Source organism: Lissotriton vulgaris, chromosome 7, assembly GCF_964263255.1.
Source record: "Lissotriton vulgaris chromosome 7, aLisVul1.2, whole genome shotgun sequence".
NCBI lineage: Eukaryota > Metazoa > Chordata > Amphibia > Caudata > Salamandridae > Lissotriton > Lissotriton vulgaris.
The window spans coordinates 777,643,971-777,663,963 of NC_141695.1; positions in this window are offsets into that span (position 1 = coordinate 777,643,971).

Sequence of the window (19,993 nt, forward strand, 5' to 3'; positions counted from 1 at the left end):
AATTGGATACTGACTGAATGATTAGAGTACTGCAAGGAGAGTGCCTGGATGTATTTATAAGTGTTTGGGTTTTGGCGCAGTGAATTAATTTGTACATAGTGCTGAATGGGTCACTGAAGTGGTGCAAGGGGAGTGACAGGGTGTTTCCTTGAGTGTATGGATACTGAGTGAGGAATTGAAGGTGTGAAAGATAAGTGTGTAGGTGGTTAGAGGACTGCATGCATAGTGGATAGGCGTCTGAAGCAGTCCATGTGCTACGGCCTGGCTCAGTGCATAAGCACTTGGGTATGCACTGAATGATTAGAGTACTGGAAGGAGAATGCCTGGGTGAATTTATAAGTGGTTGGGTTTTGGCGCAGTAAATGGATTAGTACATGGTACTGAATGGGTCACTAGAGGAGTGCAAGGGGAGTGACAGGGTGTTTGCTGGAAGTGTATGAATACTGACTAGGGAGTTGAAGGTGTGAAAGCAAGTGTGTAGGTGGTTACAGGACTGCATGCATAGTGGATACGCGTTTGAAGCAGTCCATTTGCTAAGGCCTGGCTCGCTGCATGAGTAATTGGATACTGACTGAATGATTAGAGTACTGCAGGAGAGCGCCTGTGTGTATTTACTGCAAGGAAAGTACATGGGTGAATTTATAAGTGCTTGGGTTTTGGCGCAGTGAATGGATTAGTACATGCTATTGAATGGGTCACTAGAGGGGTGCAAGGGGAGAAACAGGGTGTTTGCTGGAGTGTATGGATACTGACTAGGGAGTTGAAGGTGTGAAAGACAAGTGTGCAGGTGGTTAGAAGACGCTTTTTAAGAAACAGTGGTTCAAGGTAGGCCTAATAAGGTCCTAGAGAGAAAGGTGAAAGTAGCGAGTATTTAATAAACGCTAGGGAGCGAAAATTGTAGGTACAGGTAGGAACTTTTATTTACTCTTTCTTTTTTATAGATATACACAAATATTTATACTGTATTTCAGGTGCTCAAGTCAATAGTACGGTGCAGGACGTGACATAGGTGATCAAAGTGAACGGACTGTCACACAACAACAACAAGGTTAAAAACACAACAATTATATACAATGGAACGAGTGAAATTCCTTGGGTGGGTCGACGGCGTTTCGATCTATATAACTTTAGATCATCATCAGGACTGATGAGCCTCCTGAAACTGTAAGATTAGGGATTTCAATTACAATTTGTTTTCCTACATGTATACTTAAACTTGCATAGATTGTGTGCTCCCGGGGATTAATGGATTAGCATGCACATGTTTATATACTTCACATGCGCGTTTAATCAAAGTATAAAGGAGGCGCGTAGTTACCTCACCTTTGGTGTGCAGCGCTTATTTAACCAAAAGGGGGCTAAAGCCATATATAAGTACATGCACTATTTTAATAAATTGAATGACTGAATCTTTTACTTTACCTTGCTGATGCGTTATCAGGCAAGGATGCTTTATTTTGACAGTGTAACTGAATTGGTTGTCGCTTTCCAGAGAGAATCTGTATGAAATAGTTTTAAAAAAACAATGCAGAGATTGTGGCTGTAATCATTAGCTAACAAGTTATAGTTTTGGCCACTAGATTGGCCTAGGGGTTGCTAAGATGCATGGTTATATGGTACTTATAGCCAAGTGTAAGAGTCATGCAATTTAAAAATTATTCATTAAATGACAGTGGTTGTATAAAGATAGAGACAACCATATTTATTAATGAGAGTTCGTAGGGGAAGACTTACATTGGTTTTAATCAAACAAGATCTCTCAATGGGATGATCCAAGTAGCGCTCAGCCACTTTTAATTGGACGAGGGTCCTACTTGAACTTTTAGAATGAAAAATAGCAATTAGAACATTAAGGATACTATTTTACAGCGCTACAGTAGGAAGGCGGGAAAAAGGCAAGTCAACTTACTTGGTTAATTAAAATAAATGACAATATAGGGGAATCCGTTAGCGCGTTCGTCGCTATGGCAATAGGTAAATATTGGAGCCTGGAACTATAAGGACAAGTTGTCAGTACGAGGTTAAAATTACATTAATTGATTCAAAATGCTAAGCGAGCCGGGGTACACTTACTTAATCCCGGCGTGTAGGCGTAGCATGGAAGGGGGTCCGAGTGCCTCGCTGACAGCTGCTCACAACTCACGGAACGCCCAAGCCTCCATTAGTAGCGAGTTGAGGGGTTGCGCGCACAGACACAGTAGTGTGTCAAGACGGCGCATGCGTGGCAGCGTCTCCTAGGCTCGTGCGCAGAAAAACTAGTGTTTTACATTGGCACATGCGCAAGACTTATTAAAGCGCTGACTGTCAATTTTGTGGAGTGATATTGGGGATTCATTTTTAAATAGTCGGTGCAAATTGTTGGAGATCCATGCAGAGGAAATCGAACGTTCCAATTGGGTTCACAATTCCTAAACATTTTTGCAAAGCATTAAGCACACCATTAAGCAGACAGTATTATGTACATTTTGTTGAGATGAACCTTGATGTGCCGCTTTTATGAAAGTTCAGGTGCACATGTGCCACATGATAAGCGAAAAGAGTACATTACTCAAAGGATTTGCAGTAAAACATCACTTGGTGTAATTCAGGTGCACATATTCCATTCGTCAAGTGAATTGAGTCCTTTCTCAATGGTTTTAGTATAAAAAATCCATTTGCATTCCAGCCGATTCAGAATTGTCTGTTGATTGCCACCTCTAGCATTTGGCACAAGTTTGTCAATAACCTGCCACTTCAGGTCATTTTCGGAGTGTCCCAGCTCGAGGAAGTGTTCAACCAAAGGAGCCGTTGTCACTTCGCATCGGATCCTGCTCCTGTGTTGAGATATTCTTGTCTTTATCTGTTGAGTCGTCTGTCCGATGTAGAGCAATTTGCACGGACACTCAATACTATAAATAACATTTTTTGAATTGCAATTTGTGAAAAAGTTTAGGGTGTGCTTACAACTTCCATACTCGAATACTTTGGTGTTTGTAGTGAATTCGCATGCCATGCACTTATTACATTTAAAATGCCCTAAAACTCGTGGCATATTCTTGTTTCAATTGTGTTGTGTTTGATTGGGTGGCTGGCTGCTCTCACCAGATGGTCTTTTAGGTTACGACCTCTTTTAAATGAGAATAGGGGAAGCCCGGTGTTTAGCTCTAAAGGGTCTAGTACATTCCAGTGTTTTTTGATCATTTTAGTGAGTTTATTGCTGGCTGTATTGAAGGTGGTGACACAGGTAATTTTTGATAAAGTTTTTTTGGGGTGAGGTTCAAGCAAGTATTCTCTCTGTGTATACCAGGCCCTTTTCATGGCCCTTCTTACAAGTTTTCTTGGGTAGCCTCTAGCAGTTAATTTTTTGCAGAGAACTTCTGCTTCAGTGAAAAAATCGTTTTTGTATTTACAATTTCTCCTGATTCTCAGAAATTGGCCATAGGGTAAGCCATCCCTCAGAGCCCTGGGGTGTGCACTATGGTATTGCAGGAGGGTGTTGCGTTCCGTGGGTTTTCGGAACAATGTAGTGTACAGTTGTTCTTCTTCACATTTAATGGTCACATCCAAATAGTCGATTTGATGTCTGCTATGTGAGTAGGTGAATCTCAGGTCTGCTTGGTTGGTGTTTAACCATATACAGAAGTTGTTTAGTGCTTCTTCGTCACCACTCCAGATCATGAGGACATCATCGATGTACCTGTGCCATGATTTTATCTGGTCGCGGAAAGGGTTTGTTACATTGATGATGACATTTGTTTCCAGGTCATCCATGTAAAGAATCGCAAAGTTGGGGGCAAAAATTGCCCCCATGGAAGTACCCTTGCACTGCCTATAATAGGTGTCTTTGAATAAGAAGTAGTTCTTGGTTAGGGCTATTTCCAGGAGACTTATTATAAATTCTGTGGGTACTTGGTGTGGTGCTGGACGATTATTTAAATGTTTTTTGATTACATTGATTCCTTTGACCTGGGGGATGTTTGTGTAAAGTGACTCTATGTCTAGAGTCACCAGAATTTCACTGTTAGGATGGAATGGATGTGACTTAATGAGATTAATAAGGTGTGTGGTATCCTTAACATATGTGGCAGTGTCTTGGACCAAGTCTCGGATGAAAAAATCAATATATTTACCCAGGGGTTCTACAACAGACCCGCATCCTGAGAGTATTGGTCTTCCAGGGGGTCGTTCTGTATCTTTGTGAACTTTAGGCAGTGTGCAGAGTACTGGGGTACGTGGATTTTTATTGTTCAGGAATAAGAATTCATTCTTACTTAGGAATCCTAGATCAAGTGCTTCTTGGGTGACACAAAGAATTGTTTCACTTATATTTTTTATGGGATTGCATCTTAGTTGTTCATAGTGATCTTTGTTATTGATCTGGCGCATGATTTCATTCTCTTAAGAGATGCGGTGTTGGATGGCTATCCCTCCACCCTTGTCGCATGGTTTTATGACAATGTCATTGTTTTGTTTTAGTCTAATCAGGCTATTTTTCTCCTCTTTGCTGATGTTATAGGGTGTGAATTTATAGTTATCTTTCATTTTGCCTAGATCACGTAGCACTCGGTGTTCGAAGGTAAGCACTTCTGGCGGCATAGTTCCACTGGATGGATTGAATGTGGAGGGCGGGCATAAGCCCGTAGTGTCATTCCTATTGGGTCCCTCACGGTCTTTAAAGAAAGTCTGCAATCTTACTTTTCTAAAAAATTGCATGATTTCAGACTGGATGTTGAACCAGTTAGGTTTCTCAGCAATCACAAATGATAGACCTCTGCCTAGAAGAGCTATGTCTGTTGAATTTAGTTGATGTTGTGACAGATTGAATATTGGTATTGTCTCTGGGTTAGTATTAGATATTGGTTCAAGGTCTAATATTGGTAGCCCCATTGGTAATATCTGTTCCTGGTCTGGCGCTCCCCCGGGGGGAAGTTGTATCTGGGTCTGGGTGGTTAGAAGACTGCATGCATAGTGGATAGGGGTTTGAACCAGTCCATATGCTAAAGCCTGGGTCACTGGATGAGTACTTGGGTAGTGACTGCATGATTAGAGCAATGCAAGGAGAGTGCCTGGGTGAATTTATAAGTGTTTGGGTTTTGGCGCATTGAATGAATTAGTACATGGTGCTGAATGGGTCACTGAAGTAGTGCAAGGGGAGTGACAGTGTTTTACCTGGAGTGTATGGACCCTGACTGAGGTATTGAAGGTGTGAAAGACAAGTGTGTAGGTGGTTAGAGGACTGCATGCATAGTGGATAGGGGTTTGAAGAAGTCCATGTTCTAAGGCCTTGGTCAGTGCAGAGTACTTGGGTACTGACAGAATGATTAGAGTACTTCAGGGAGGGTGCATGGGTGAATTTATAAGTGTTTGGGTTTTGGCGCAGTGAATGTATTAACACATGGCGCTGAATGGGTCACTAGAGTAGTGCAAGGCGAGTGACAGGGTGTTTGCTGGAAGTGTATGGATACTGACTGGAGAATTGAAGGTGTGAAAGACAAGTGTGAAGGTGGTTAGAAGACTGCATGCATAGTGGATAGGGGTTTGAAGCAGTCCATGTGCTAAGGCCTGGATCACTGGATGAGTACTTGAGTACTGACTGAATGATTAGAATAATGCAAGGAGAGTGACTGGGTGAATTTATAAGTGTTTGGGTTTTGGCACAGTGAATGGATTAGTACATGGTGCTGAATGGGTAACTAGAGGAGTGCAAGGGGAGTGACAGGGTGTTTGCTGGAGTGTATGGATACTGACTGAGTGGGGAAGTGTGGCTCAAGTGGGGAAGTGTGGCTCAAGTGGGGAAGTGTGGCCCAATGATTAGAGCGGCAGACCCTGATGCAGAGGTCTAGCCCGGGACCAGGGTTCAATTCCCCGCCTCGGCGGGTCTTGGGCTCAAAATTCCACGGACCTGATAATTCTCGCCTTGGTGCCTATTCCAATCATGGAGTCCCACTCTGCAACTCTGGGCAATAGCTTGCTTAATCTCCACAACGGCCCCCACAACGCTAAGGATGCCTGGCCTCCACCTTGGGGGTGCCCAGGAGTGGATGCCTCACAGGGAAAGCCAGGATGGGTTCCACAGCGGTATTCGTTCGAGCGCCTTGAGACCCTTGCGGGTGAGTAGTGCGCTATACAAGTATCAATTTTACATTTACTGACTGGGGAATTGAAGGTGTGAAAGACAAGTGTGTAGGTGGTTAGAGAACTGCATGCATAGTGGATAGGGGTTTGAAGAAGTCCATGTGCTAAGGCCTGGCTCAGTGCATGAGTACTTGGGTACTGACTGATTTATTAGAGTCCTGCAAGGAGAGTACCTGGGTGAATTTATAAGTGTTTGGGTTTTGGCGCAGTGAATAGATTAGTACATGCTATTGAATGGTTCACTAGAGGAGTGCAAGGGGAGAGACATGGTGTTTGCAGGAGTGTTTGGTTACTGACTAGGGAATTGAAGGTGTGAAAGACAAGTGTGTAGGTGGTTACTGGACTGCATGCATAGTGGATAGGAGTTTGAAGCAGTCCATGTGCTAAGGCCTGGCTCACTGCATGAGTACTTGGGTACTGATTGAATGATTAGGGTACTGCAGGGAGAGTGCCTGGGTGAATTTATAAGTATTTGGGGTTTGGCGCATTGAATGGATTAGTACATGGTGCTGAATGGGTCACTAGAGGAGTGCAAGAGGAGTGACAGGGTGTTTGCTGGAAGTGTATGGATACTGAATGGGAATTGATGGTGTGAAGGACAAGTGTGTAGGTGGTTAGAGGACTGCATGCAGGTGTTTGCTGGAGTGTATGGATACTGACTGGGGAATTGAAGGTGTGAAAGACAAGTGTGTAGGTGGTTAGAGGACTGCATGCATTGTGGATAGGGGTTTGAAGCAGTCTCATCAAATTTTCAATATTTTCTTTTATGGGTGATAGATATAAAATAATATAGTCGGCAAACAGCTTTAATTTAGACATACCGACTAAAGGGGGCTGAATAGCCACGTTGTCCCTGATCTTAATTACTAAAGGTTCGATAAAGAAAGTAAAAAGCAGCGGGGACAACGGGCAGCCCTGCCTTGTGCCCCTGTTTTCCTTGATCTTACCAGCCTGTTTCATATTGATTATTACTTGGGCCGATGCTCCCTCGTAGATGTTATAAAGCATCTTAATAATTGAGGCTGGGAAACTAAAATTGACCGAGAGAGTAAAATAATGCAGCCCAATTCACTAAGTCAAATGCTTTTTCCGCGTCCATCATCAATATACAGGCTGGGGTTAAATTAATATTAAAGTAGTCCAATGCCTGGATTAGGAACTCGGTGTTTGCTGCCATATAACGACCTGCAATAAACCCAGACTGGTCCTGATGAATGACCTCCTGGGCAGCAAAGACAAATCTCTCAGCCCATATTTTCATAAGGATTTTGTAATCCGAATTTAGTAGGCTAATCGGCCTGTATGAATTAACATCATACTGATTTTTATCTTTTTTAAGAAAACATATAATTGTAGATTCCTTAAACTCAGCAGGGACGTACCCGCCTAGCCTCACATGATTATATAACTTTGTCAAGTGAGTTGCTAATTCTCTAAAAAAGACCGTATAAAATTCTATTGGGAACCCGTCCTGACTGGAAGCTTTTCCCCCTGAGGTTGCCTTTATACAGTTTTGTATTTCAGGGGTATTTATTTCCAAACTAATTTGATTTACCCGACTTTCGGAAATTTTGGGGATTTGTATGTCTGCAAAATAGTCCTGGATCATTACATCCTCTACCTGATACTCCGTTGAGTAAATTTTTTCAAAATGATCCAGGAAGATTTTTGAGATCTTGTCTCTATCCTCCTCCTCCAGCCCACTCTGAGGATCGCAAATTTTCACTATCAGTGATGACTCCTGCTTTTTCTGGTAGAGTTAGCTAGTAGTTTCCCCACCAACTGGCTGTCTTCATAGACCTTTTGTTGGAAGGCTTTCGAGCTGTTAATCTCTTCCGCTACAAAATAATCCCGAAGAAGAGTTTTAGCCTGCTCTAGTTTGCTTGAATGATGTTTAAGCTGCAATGCATATTCCCTCTCTACGTCTGATTGAAGCTTAGCTATTTTTAACTTTCTTTCGTTTGCCTTAGCGCTAGTATATGCAATAACCTGGGCGCGTGCTGATGCTTTGAATCCACCCCAAACAGAGAAGGGTTCAGCTGTATTATCATTTATTACAAAGTATTGTGTAATCCAATCTCTGAATTGTGAAACCCATTCCTGGTTCTGTAAGAGGGTGCGATCCAGCTGCCACCTGGGGCGCATCTCATCCACTCCTCCCAATTCTAATTCTAATTCAATTCTAGCATGGTCCGAAAACGGATTGCATCCAATCACAGCTCTTAAGATCAAAAAATATCTAGATATTAAAAACAAAATCTATTCTGGATGTAGTCCGAAACCGGTGGGAATAGCATGTAAAAGATTCAATTTCAGCATTTCTATAACGCCATGGATCCCTTAATTGATATTCATGTAAGAGTGCTTCAAAAAACATTTTGTTTTGGGCGTTAGCTGTTTCTTTTTCTTGTTAGAAGTATCTCTTGACAAGTCTTGAATAAAATTAAAATCTCCTCCTAGTATTATCTGTCCTGGGACGCCCCTCAAAGATTCATACATTTCTGACAGACCGGAAATATCATCGTGGATGGGGCCATAATAGTTGACGAAGTTTATAATTTTATTTTGCAGTTTGGCCACCACCCAAATCCACCTGCCCTTATCATCTCTATGAACCTAAAGAATTTCCCAGGCAAGTTCCCTTGAGAAGTAAATAGCAACCCCTCTCTGGGCCACCCCTGCTGATGAGAAAAATACCTTAGAAAAGTAATTAGGAATAAACAACTTTGGACTATTAGACTTCAAATGAGTCTCCTGAAAGAAGACCACCTGAGGTCTAATAAAAATTATCCATTTCAGCAACGCCCCATACTTCTGTTTGTTTAACATTCCATTTGCATTAATTGACAGGATATTACAAGTATTACTTTTCATCTGAAAGAATATGTTATCACAGCTGCGTACCTATTAGAGACACTAAGACTAGAGAAATAACCGTTGCTCATATTCCTTTTTGCTGCATTTACCCCCACCCTCCCCAGGAATGTGGAGATCCCTCTCCCTTCCATGGTGGCCACATTCCTCCCACTTCTTCTGATCTGGGTGTCCTTTTGTTACACCCTAAGTGACCCATGGATCTGTTACCGCCCCATACAGATATTGTACACTATTCATGCTAGGGAAGAAAAAAACATCAGAGCAAAAACAGGCCCAAGTTAGATTTTCCCCTTTTCTGACCTAGCTCCTGAAGAAATCTCCTTCAGAAAAGAGTGCGCTTCTTCTATGTCCGTAAACAAATAGAATTTTCCTTTAACCAGGACCTTCAATTTTGACTGCTGCGCGATCAAGGCTTGAGCGCCATTTGCCTTGAATAAGTGTAAAATTTTCACAAATTCTTTTCTTCTTTTTGCCGCTGCTGCAGTCATATCAGAGAAGATCCTACATTTTACATTTTCTGATACTGCAAATTGGCGATGTTGGAAAGCTTTTGATAGAATCTTCTCCTTGATCCTATAATCAGCAAAGTTCAAAAGAATAGTTCTTGGAAAAGGAGAATTAGGGAAGCGCTGAGCCGGGACCCGATGGGCTCTTGTTATTGTCAGGTCTACCTTGAAAATTTGATGAGAGAGTTCAATAATTATGAAAAGATAGGGGGTTATAAAGTAAATCCAAAAAAAACTGAGGTCCTTGCATTAAATACTGATCCTCATTTTCTCCCTGATGATCTGCAGGCCCAAGCTGTAAGAAGCGACCCAATAAGATATCTCGGCATATATGTCACCACCGAATATGATATGCTCTATTCTATGAATTATATTAGGATGAAGAACAAAATTCAGAACCTTTTAGATCACTGGCTTCTTCTTCCATTATCAATTATAGGTAGGGTCTCATTGATCAAGATGTCGGTGTTGCCTTTGCTTATCTTTTTGTTCAGTAACGTGCCCATTAAAATTAATTTAACATTTTTTTAAAGAATTCGAAACAATGCTGAGAGGCTTTATATGGGGTAACAAAGCTTCAAGAGTTAAACTTCCAGTATTACAATTTCCAGCTGAACAAGGAGGCTTAGCCCTACCCCATTTAAGGACCTACTATGAAGCCGCATTTTTCGATATAGTGGCAGGATTATTGAGGAATAATCAAACAAGAGATAATTTTTTTCTTACAAGAATGCTACAAGAGGTAGGCTCCCAAATTCCAGTTTTTTTTAAAAATCGCAAAGCTCCCAAAGAGGTCAAGATATAAAACATTAAGAGAATATGCCTCAAGAATGTCGCTCCTTTTCAAAAAACATGGTACTGATAGTTCTCATTATCTAAGCTTAAAAGAATGTATTCAAATAGGCCTCCCACTAAGCCTGAATCGTAATAAATCTTGGGAACTTTGTGGCTTCCGAGAGCTAAGACATTTTGTAATCCAAAACAGGGTAATTAGCTGGCAGGAGGTAGCCGCTAGAATAAATGGTTCATTACACCCAACTTTTTTTGAATATATGCAGATCTTTAATTTTATTAGAAAAGAGATAAGTGGCCTGTTTAATCCCCCTAATATCATACTAACAGCCCTGTATGATGGAATGAGTGAAGGTATTGGATACTGGTATAAGATGCTTCATTGCTCAAATCAAAATGTTTTAGTAGACAGTCATCTTGAGAAAATAAATCTCGCTACACAATGTAACTTTTCCACAAAGGATTGGGAGGTCATTTGTGAGTTGGGGAATAGATCATTGCGAGCTGCCAACTATAAAAATATGTGCTTTCTGTCTCGTTGGTTAGCATATTATACACCGGAGGCTTTGGAAAGGATGTTTCCCGGAGCTGAGAATAAATGCTTCAGATGTATGGCTAGTAGCCAGGGAGGATGGCATCACATTTATTTTTCTTGCCACCAGTTAGAAACTTTCTGGAAGGGAATATTTGCCGATATCGAACAGGCTATTGGGAAATCTCTTCTACCAACAGCAGAAGTAGCCCTGTTCGGTATATGCAAATATAGGAGCAGGTTTAATAAAGCAGAAGAGGTATTTATATTTATTTCTTGCGCAGTTGCTCGTTCCTTAATTCTTCAAAACTGGAAGTCCAGCGAGATCCCATCACACTTAAAATGGTTGAACACAATGAGGAGAACATGTTATTTTGAAAAGGCTTATGCGGGTAGAGTGGGAGCTGTTGGGAGATTTGAGAGGAAGTGGAAATATTTTGAGACTCTACAAGTAATTAAGGGAGGATGATTCGTGAAGAAAATTGTGAGGAGATGATTCTTCTTTTATAGCCTTCTATCTGATTTCCAGGACATTTACATTTACTGGCACCTTTTACTATATCAGATTGCACTTTGCACTTTTTAAGATAGTACTTTTCTGTACTTTTGGCACTTTAGCACTTGCACTTTATTGCAGTTTTGCATGTTTTTGCTGATGCACCTTATAAATTGTATATTTTACACTCAATGTCCTGGGAAAAATGTTAACGCTGTAGTAGGCTGACTTTTTCTATCTCGATGAACCTTCCTTTTATCTTTGCATATCGTTTTTAACTTTTTAACTTTTTATCTCTTGTTTGTTATTTGAGAAATTTATTGGAAATGTGTGATTATTGAATTCTAAAGTATATCATGTTTTGTACCTTTGGCTCACCTGTTGCTCTATTCAATAAAAAAAGTTTTTTAAAAAAAGGGTTTGAAGCAGTCCATGTGCTAAGGCCTGGCTCAGTGCATGAGTACTTGGGTACTGACTGATTGATTAGAATACTGCAAGGAGAGTACCTGGGCGAATTTATAAGTGTTTGGGTTTTAGCGCAGTGAATAGATTAGTTCATGCTATTGAATGGGTCACTAGAGAAGTGCAAGGGGAGAAACAAGGTGTTTGCAGGAGTGTAAGGTTACTGACTAGGGAATTGAAGGTGTGAAAGACAAGTGTGTAGGTGGTTACAGGACTGCATGCATAGTGGATAGGCGTTTGAAGCAGTCCATATGCTAAGGCCTGGCTCACTGCATGAGTACTTGGGTACTGATTGAATGATTAGGGTACTGCAGGGAGAGTGCCTGGGTGAATTTATAAGTGTTTGGGGTTTGGCGCATTGAATGGATTAGTACATGGTGCTGAATGGGTCACTAGAGGAGTGCAAGAGGAGTGACAGGGTGTTTGCTGGAAGTGTATGGATACTGAATGGGAATTGATGGTGTGAAAGACAAGTGTGTAGGTGGTTAGAGGACTGCATGCATAGTGGATAGGCATTTGAAGCAGTCCATGTGCTAAATCCTTGGTCAGTGCATGAGGACTTGGGTACTGACAGAATGATTGGAGTACTGCAAGGAGAGTGCCTGGGTGTATTTATAAGTGTTTGGGTTTTGGCGCAGTGAATGAATTAGTACATGGTGCTGAATGGGTCACTGAAGTAGTGCAAGGGGAGTTACAGTGTGTTTCCGGGAGTGACAGTGTGTTTCCTGGAGTGTATGGACCCTGACTGAGGAATTGAAGGTGTGAAAGACAAGTGTGTAGGTGGTTAGAGGACTGCATGCATAGTGGATAGGGGTTTGAAGAAGTCCATGTGCTAAGGCCTTGGTCAGTGCAGAGTACTTGGGTACTGACAGAATGATTAGAGTACTGCAGGGAGGGTGCATGGGTGAATTTATAAGTGTTTGGGTTTTGCCGTAGTGAATGGATTAATCCATGGTGCTGAATGGGTCACTAGAGGAGTGCAAGGGGAGAGACAGGGTGTTTGCTGGAGTGTATGGATACTGACTAGGGAATTTAAGGTGTGAAAGACAAGTGTGCAGGTGGTTAGAAGACTGCATGCATAGTGGATAGGGGTTTAAAGCAGTCCATGTGCTAAAGCCTGGGTCACTGGATGAGTACTTGCGTAGTGACTGAATGATTAGAGCAATCCAAGGAGAGTGCCTTGGTGAATTTATAAGTGTGTGTGTTTTGGCCTGGTGCTGAATGGGTCACTAGAGGAGTGCAAGAGGAGTGACACGGTGTTTGCTGGAAGTGTATGGATACTGACTGGTCAATTGAAGGTGTGAAAGACAAGTGTGTAGGTGGTTAGAGGACTGCATGCATAGTGGATAGGCATTTGAAGCAGTCGATGTGCTAAGGCCTGGCTCACTGCATGAGTACTTGGGTACTGATTTAATGATTAGAGTACTGAACGGAGAGTGCCTGGGTGAATTTACAAGTGTTTGGGTTTTGGCGCATTGAATGGATTAGTACATGGTGCTGAATGGGTCAACAGAGGAGTGCAAGAGGAGTGACAGGGTGTTTGCTGGAAGTGTATGGATACTGAATGGGAATTGATGGTATGAAAGACAAGTGTGTAGGGGGTTAGAGGACTGCATGCATAGTGTGTAGGCGTTTGAAGCAGTCCATGTGCTAAGGCCTTGGTCAGTGCATGAGTTCTCGGGTACTGATAGAATGATTGGAGTACTGCAAGGAGAGTGCCTGTGTGTATTTATAAGTGTTTGGGTTTTGCGCAGTTAATGAATTAGTACATGGTGCTGGATGGGTCACTAAAGTAGTGCAAGGGGAGTGACAGTGTGTTTCCTGGAGTGTATGGACCCTGACTGAGGAATTGAAGGTGTGAAATACAAGTGTGTAGGTGGTTAGAGGACTGCATGCATAGTGAATAGGGATTTGAAGAAGTCCATGTGCTAAGGCCTGGGTCTGTGCAGAGTACTTGGGTACTGACAGAATGATTAGAGTACTGCAGGGAGGGTGCATGGGTGAATTTATAAGTGTTTGGGTTTTGGCGCAGTGAATGGATTAACACATGGTGCTGAATTGGTCACTACAGTAGTGCAAGAGGAGTGACAGGGTGTTTGCTGGAAGTGTATGGATACTGACCGGTGAATTGAATGTGTGAAAGACAAGTGATGCAGGTGGTTAGAAGACTGCTTGCATAGTGGATAGGGGTTTGAAGCAGTCCATGTGCTAAGGCCTGGATCACTGGATGAGTACTTGGGTACTGACTGAATGACTAGAGTAATGCAATAAGAGTGACTGGGTGAATTTATAAGTGTTTGGGTTTTGGCACAGTGAATGGATTAGTACATGGTGCTGAATGGGTAACTAGAGGAGTGCAAGGGGAGTGACAGGGTGTTTGCTGGAGTGTATGGATACTGACTGGGGAATTGAAGGTGTGAAAGACAAGTGTGTAGGTGGTTAGAGGACTGCATGCATAGTGGATAGGTGTTTGAAGCAGTCCATGTGCTAAGGCCTTGGTCAGTGCATGAGTACCTGGGTACTGACAGAATATTTGGAGTACTGCAAGGAGAGTGCCTGGGTGTATTTATAAGTGTTTGGGTTTTGGCGCAGTGAATGAATTAGTACATGGTGCTGAATGGGTCACTGAAGTAGTGCAAGGGGAGTTACAGTGTGTTTCGGGGAGTGACAGTGTGTTTCCTGGAGTGTATGGACCCTGACTGAGGAATTGAAGGTGTGAAAGACAAGTGTGTAGGTGGTTAGAGGACTGCATGCATAGTGGATAGGGGTTTGAAGAATTCCATGTGCTAAGGCCTTGGTCAGTGCAGAGTACTTGGGTACTGACAGAATGATTAGAGTACTGCAGGTAGGGTGCATGGGTGAATTTATAAGTGTTTGGGTTTTGGCGCAGTGAATGGATTAACACATGGTGCTGAATTGGTCACTACAGTAGTGCAAGAGGAGTGACAGGGTGTTTGCTGGAAGTGTATGGATACTGACCGGTGAATTGAATGTGTGAAAGACAAGTGATGCAGGTGGTTAGAAGACTGCTTGCATAGTGGATAGGGGTTTGAAGCAGTCCATGTGCTAAGGCCTGGATCACTGGATGAGTACTTGGGTACTGACTGAATGACTAGAGTAATGCAATAAGAGTGACTGGGTGAATTTATAAGTGTTTGGGTTTTGGCACAGTGAATGGATTAGTACATGGTGCTGAATGGGTAACTAGAGGAGTGCAAGGGGAGTGACAGGGTGTTTGCTGGAGTGTATGGATACTGACTGGGGAATTGAAGGTGTGAAAGACAAGTGTGTAGGTGGTTAGAGGACTGCATGCATAGTGGATAGGTGTTTGAAGCAGTCCATGTGCTAAGGCCTTGGTCAGTGCATGAGTACCTGGGTACTGACAGAATAATTGGAGTACTGCAAGGAGAGTGCCTGGGTGTATTTATAAGTGTTTGGGTTTTGGCGCAGTGAATGAATTAGTACATGGTGCTGAATGGGTCACTGAAGTAGTGCAAGGGGAGTTACAGTGTGTTTCGGGGAGTGACAGTGTGTTTCCTGGAGTGTATGGACCCTGACTGAGGAATTGAAGGTGTGAAAGACAAGTGTGTAGGTGGTTAGAGGACTGCATGCATAGTGGATAGGGGTTTGAAGAATTCCATGTGCTAAGGCCTTGGTCAGTGCAGAGTACTTGGGTACTGACAGAATGATTAGAGTACTGCAGGTAGGGTGCATGGGTGAATTTATAAGTGTTTGGGTTTTGGCGCAGTGAATGGATTAATACATGGTGCTGAATGGGTCACTAGAGTAGTGCAAGGTGTGTGACAGGGTGTTTGCTGGAAGTGTATGGATACTGACAGGAGAATTGAAGGTGTGAAAGACAAGTGTGCAGGTGGTTAGAAGACTGCGTGCATAGTGGATAGGGGTTTGAAGCAGTCCATGTGCTAAGGCCTGGGTCACTGGATGAGTACTTGGGTACTGAATGAATGATTATAGTAATGCAAGGAGAGTGACTGGGTGAATTTATGAGTGTTCGGGTTTTGGCACAGTGAATGGATTAGTACATGGTGCTGAATGGGTAACTAGAGGAGTGCAAGGGGATTGACAGGGTGTTTGCTGGAGTGTATGGATACTGACTGGGGAATTGAAGGTGTGAAAGACAAGTGTGTAGGTGGTTAGAGGACTGCATGCATAGTGGATAGGGGTTTGAAGCAGTCCATGTGCTAAGGCCTGGCTCCCTGCATGAGTACTTGGGTACTGACTGATTGATTAGAGTACTGCAAGGAGAGTACCTGGGTGAATTTATAAGTGTTTGGTTTTGGCGCAGTAAATGGATTAGTACATGCTATTGAATGGGTCACTAGAGGAGTGCAAGGGGAGAGACAGGGTGTTTGCAGGAGTGTATGGTTACAGACTAGGAATTGAAGATGTGGAAGTCAAGTGTGTAGGTGGTTACAGGACTGCGTGCATAGTGGATAGGCATTTGAAGCAGTCCATGTGCTGCGGCCTGACTCACTGCATGAGTCCTTGGGTACTGACTGAATGTTTAGGGTACTGCAAGGAGAGTACCTGGGTGAATTTATAAGTGTTTGGGGTTTGGCGCATTGAATTAATTAGTACATGGTGCTGAATGGGTCACTATAGGAGTGCAAGAGGAGTGACAGGGTGTTTGCTGGAAGTGTATGGATACTGACCGGGGAATTGAAGGTGTGAAAGACAAGTGTGTAGGTGGTTAGAGGACTGCATGCATAGTGGATAGGCGTTTGAAGCAGTCCATGTGCTAAGGCCTGGCTCTCTGCATGAGTACTTGGATACTGACTGAATGATTTGAGTACAGCAAGGAGAGTGCCTTGGTGAATTTAAAGTGTTTGGGTTTTGTTGTAGTTTTTACAATTTTTTCAGATGGGTACTGGTGGTAACTGACTCTGACTAACCAGTCCTAGAGCCAGTGCTATGCTAAAAGACACTTAGAAGACAGTTAAAACTCCTACATACACTAGGGAATACTATGTGTTGCTGTACTCTGTGATTAGAATGACCTACTCTGTAACATATTAAGGCAGGGGGATAAAAACTGCCTCTTAAAACTCACCACAGGGCGCGTTTGCACACTGGTGAATGGAGGGGGGGGCTAAGCTGACATGTGCAAACATGCCCTGTGGCCGTTTTAATTTGGGGGATAAAGTCCCCTTGAATCCTGAGTGTCCCTTGGGTCAATGAGCCCACCAGGTATCTTCAGTTAGCACTATAGAGCTGCGTTGCAGAGAGGTGTCAAAAGTGGCACGGCCTGGACCACCTCTCTGCAACGCTGCGCAGTGGCGCTTACTGGAAGCACCTGGTGGACTAGTTGGTCCCCAGGGGTCCTCAGGATTGAAGGTGAATTATTTCCCCATCTATATACACCTATCACCAGTAGGTAATTATAGTTAGGACCTAGTTTCCATAGGAAGAGCCTTTTTTATTTTGCTCATTACATTGGCGCCGCTTTACGAAATTTTCTAAACTTTTACTTGACTTGGTGATGTTTTTGCAGAAAGCGAGATATTGGTCCAGAAAGTGTGCTTTTTGTGTTTTGAAGTAAATCCGTTCAGTAGTTTTCAAGATATTAAAGGGCAAAAATATAGATATATAGTGATGCGGATCCTTGCAGTGGACTCGTGGATCCACAGTCCCCGTGCTGACATCTGATTGGCTGCCAACACTTAACACTTCTACCAGGAAGTATGTATATATATATATATATGGATGGTATTTTACCAATCCAAATCTGTAATATTGTGCCTGGAGTGGTAAATGACTTTTGTCATTTTACAGCTCGGCGTGGATAGCACTGTGCTAATCCTATGCTTAAGGACTTTGCTGTACAAATGGCAAAAGACTTTGTCCATTTCTATCTCGGCGTGGATAGCAGTCTTAACCTCATACACCTACTAAATCAACTACTTACACATCTTTGGACAGTCACACACCTACCACCCAACCACACACACATTCACTATCCCATACGGCTCACTTAATTATTAATACTAATATAGACTTTCACTTAGCTAGTAACCAACTTATGTAGTAGTTTACACAACAAGAGATACAGTGAAACAGATATTCACACAGTTTAATCACTATCCCATAAATTAGTCACTTAGACAGTCAATCACATTGCTACTAAATCCTCCATCCAGACACTTATACATCCACTCAGTCTTCAATGCAGATTGCTGTATATATAATACTTATTTAAATATCGAACCAAACCACATATACTGGATGATATCAACTGTGATGTCATCAGTGATGTCATTTGAGATGTCATCAGTGATGTCATCAGTGATGTCACTGACCATGTCATGAATGATGTAATATGTGACATCATCAGCAGTAGATTGCAGGCGCGCAAGTTATATTTAGTACAACTAACTATAATGGAGGAATTTCAATGGTTTTGTACGAGTGAAATGTCCAGCTAACTATAACACCCCTAAAACCTATGTTTTTTTCAGTGAATATATATATATATATATATATATATATATATATATGTATATATATATATATATATATATATATTCCGCTCCGTGGGGTTGTCCAAGTAGCGGGTAGCACCCGAGCCTGCGTGCGCCTTCCCCAAGGCGTTAGTTGGTATGGGCAGTTGCGTGTTTGAAATGGGCCTGACGCGTTTCGGAAATTTATTTTCCTCATCAGGGGCCAGCAGTAAAGTGCACGACGTCTACCATCTCCCTGTATGAAAAGACACATTGTGCTTATGGGAGATGTAGTCCATATATCCTGGATGGATGCACTTTCAAATTACTGCTCGTTCCAAAGGCTCTAACATGAGCCCCCAAACATCACTCCCGTCCTCATCCATCGCGCAGCTCCACATACGAGACTCCTTGGATAGAGGGTCTCGTGGCCCCCGTTTCTTCGGGGTGGTGCTACCCAGCGGCAGGACTGCCGCTAATATATTCCGCTCCGTGGGGTTGTCCAAGTAGCGGGTAGCACCCGAGCCTGCGTGCGCCTTCCCCAAGGCGTTAGTTGGTATGGGCAGTTGCGTGTTTGAAATAGGCCCGACGCGTTTCGGAAATTTATTTTCCTCATCAGGGGCCAGCAGTAAAGTGCACGACGTCTACCATCTCCCTGTATGAAAAGACACATTGTGCTTACGGGAGATGTAGTCCATATATCCTGGATGGATGCACTTTCAAATTACTGCTCGTTCCAAAGGCTCTAACATGAGCCCCCAAACATCACTCCTGTCCTCATCCATCGCGCAGCTCCACATACGAGACTCCTTGGATAGAGGGTCTCGTGGCCCCCGTTTCTTCGGGGTGGTGCTACCCAGCGGCAGGACTGCCGCTAATATATTCCGCTCCGTGGGGTTGTCCAAGTAGCGGGTAGCACCCGAGCCTGCGTGCGCCTTCCCCAAGGCGTTAGTTGGTATGGGCAGTTGCGCGTCGGGCCTATTACAAGCACGCAACTGCCCATACCAACTAACGCCTTGGGGAAGGCGCACGCAGGCTCGGGTGCTACCCGTTTCTTGGACAACCCCACGGAGCGGAATATATATATATATATATATATACATATATATATATATATATATATATATATATATATATATATATATATATAAATATATATATACATGAACAAAGTTCCGTATTCAGTTATACAATACAGAAAGACTTGCACACCTGGGTCCTATTTCAGAAAGATTAGTGCATTAAGGTCCCCGGCAAGGCGTTCCGACCACAGGGGTCTTCTTCACAAACTGGCTTGCCCAAGGGACCGCCACCTCCCCGGGGCTTAAAGATTGTATCCCGGTGCTATACAGCCACCCTACAGCCTCGGGGACTGCCACCTCCCAGGGGCTTAATTTATAATGAAAGTGTTTTGGGGGCTCCTGCCCCCCTTGCAGCCCCAGGGACCACCATCTCCTTGGGCTCTATTTGTGAAATGTGAGGGGGCCACGCAGCCCTAGGGTCTGCCACCACCCTAGCGCTATTTACATAATTAGACATTGGGGGCTCCTGCCTCCCACGCAGCCCCGGGAACTGCCACCTCTCTGGGGCTACTAAAAAATGGGAGGGTGGCTGCACAGCCCCTCTCCTGGAAACCTCCATGGCCCTGGGAACCATCACCACCCAGGGCCATTTACAGCAATGTCCTGGATGGCCACTCCTGGAACATTCCAGTTTGTTATGGTTTAGCATACTCTACTTCGCTTCATGGAAGCGA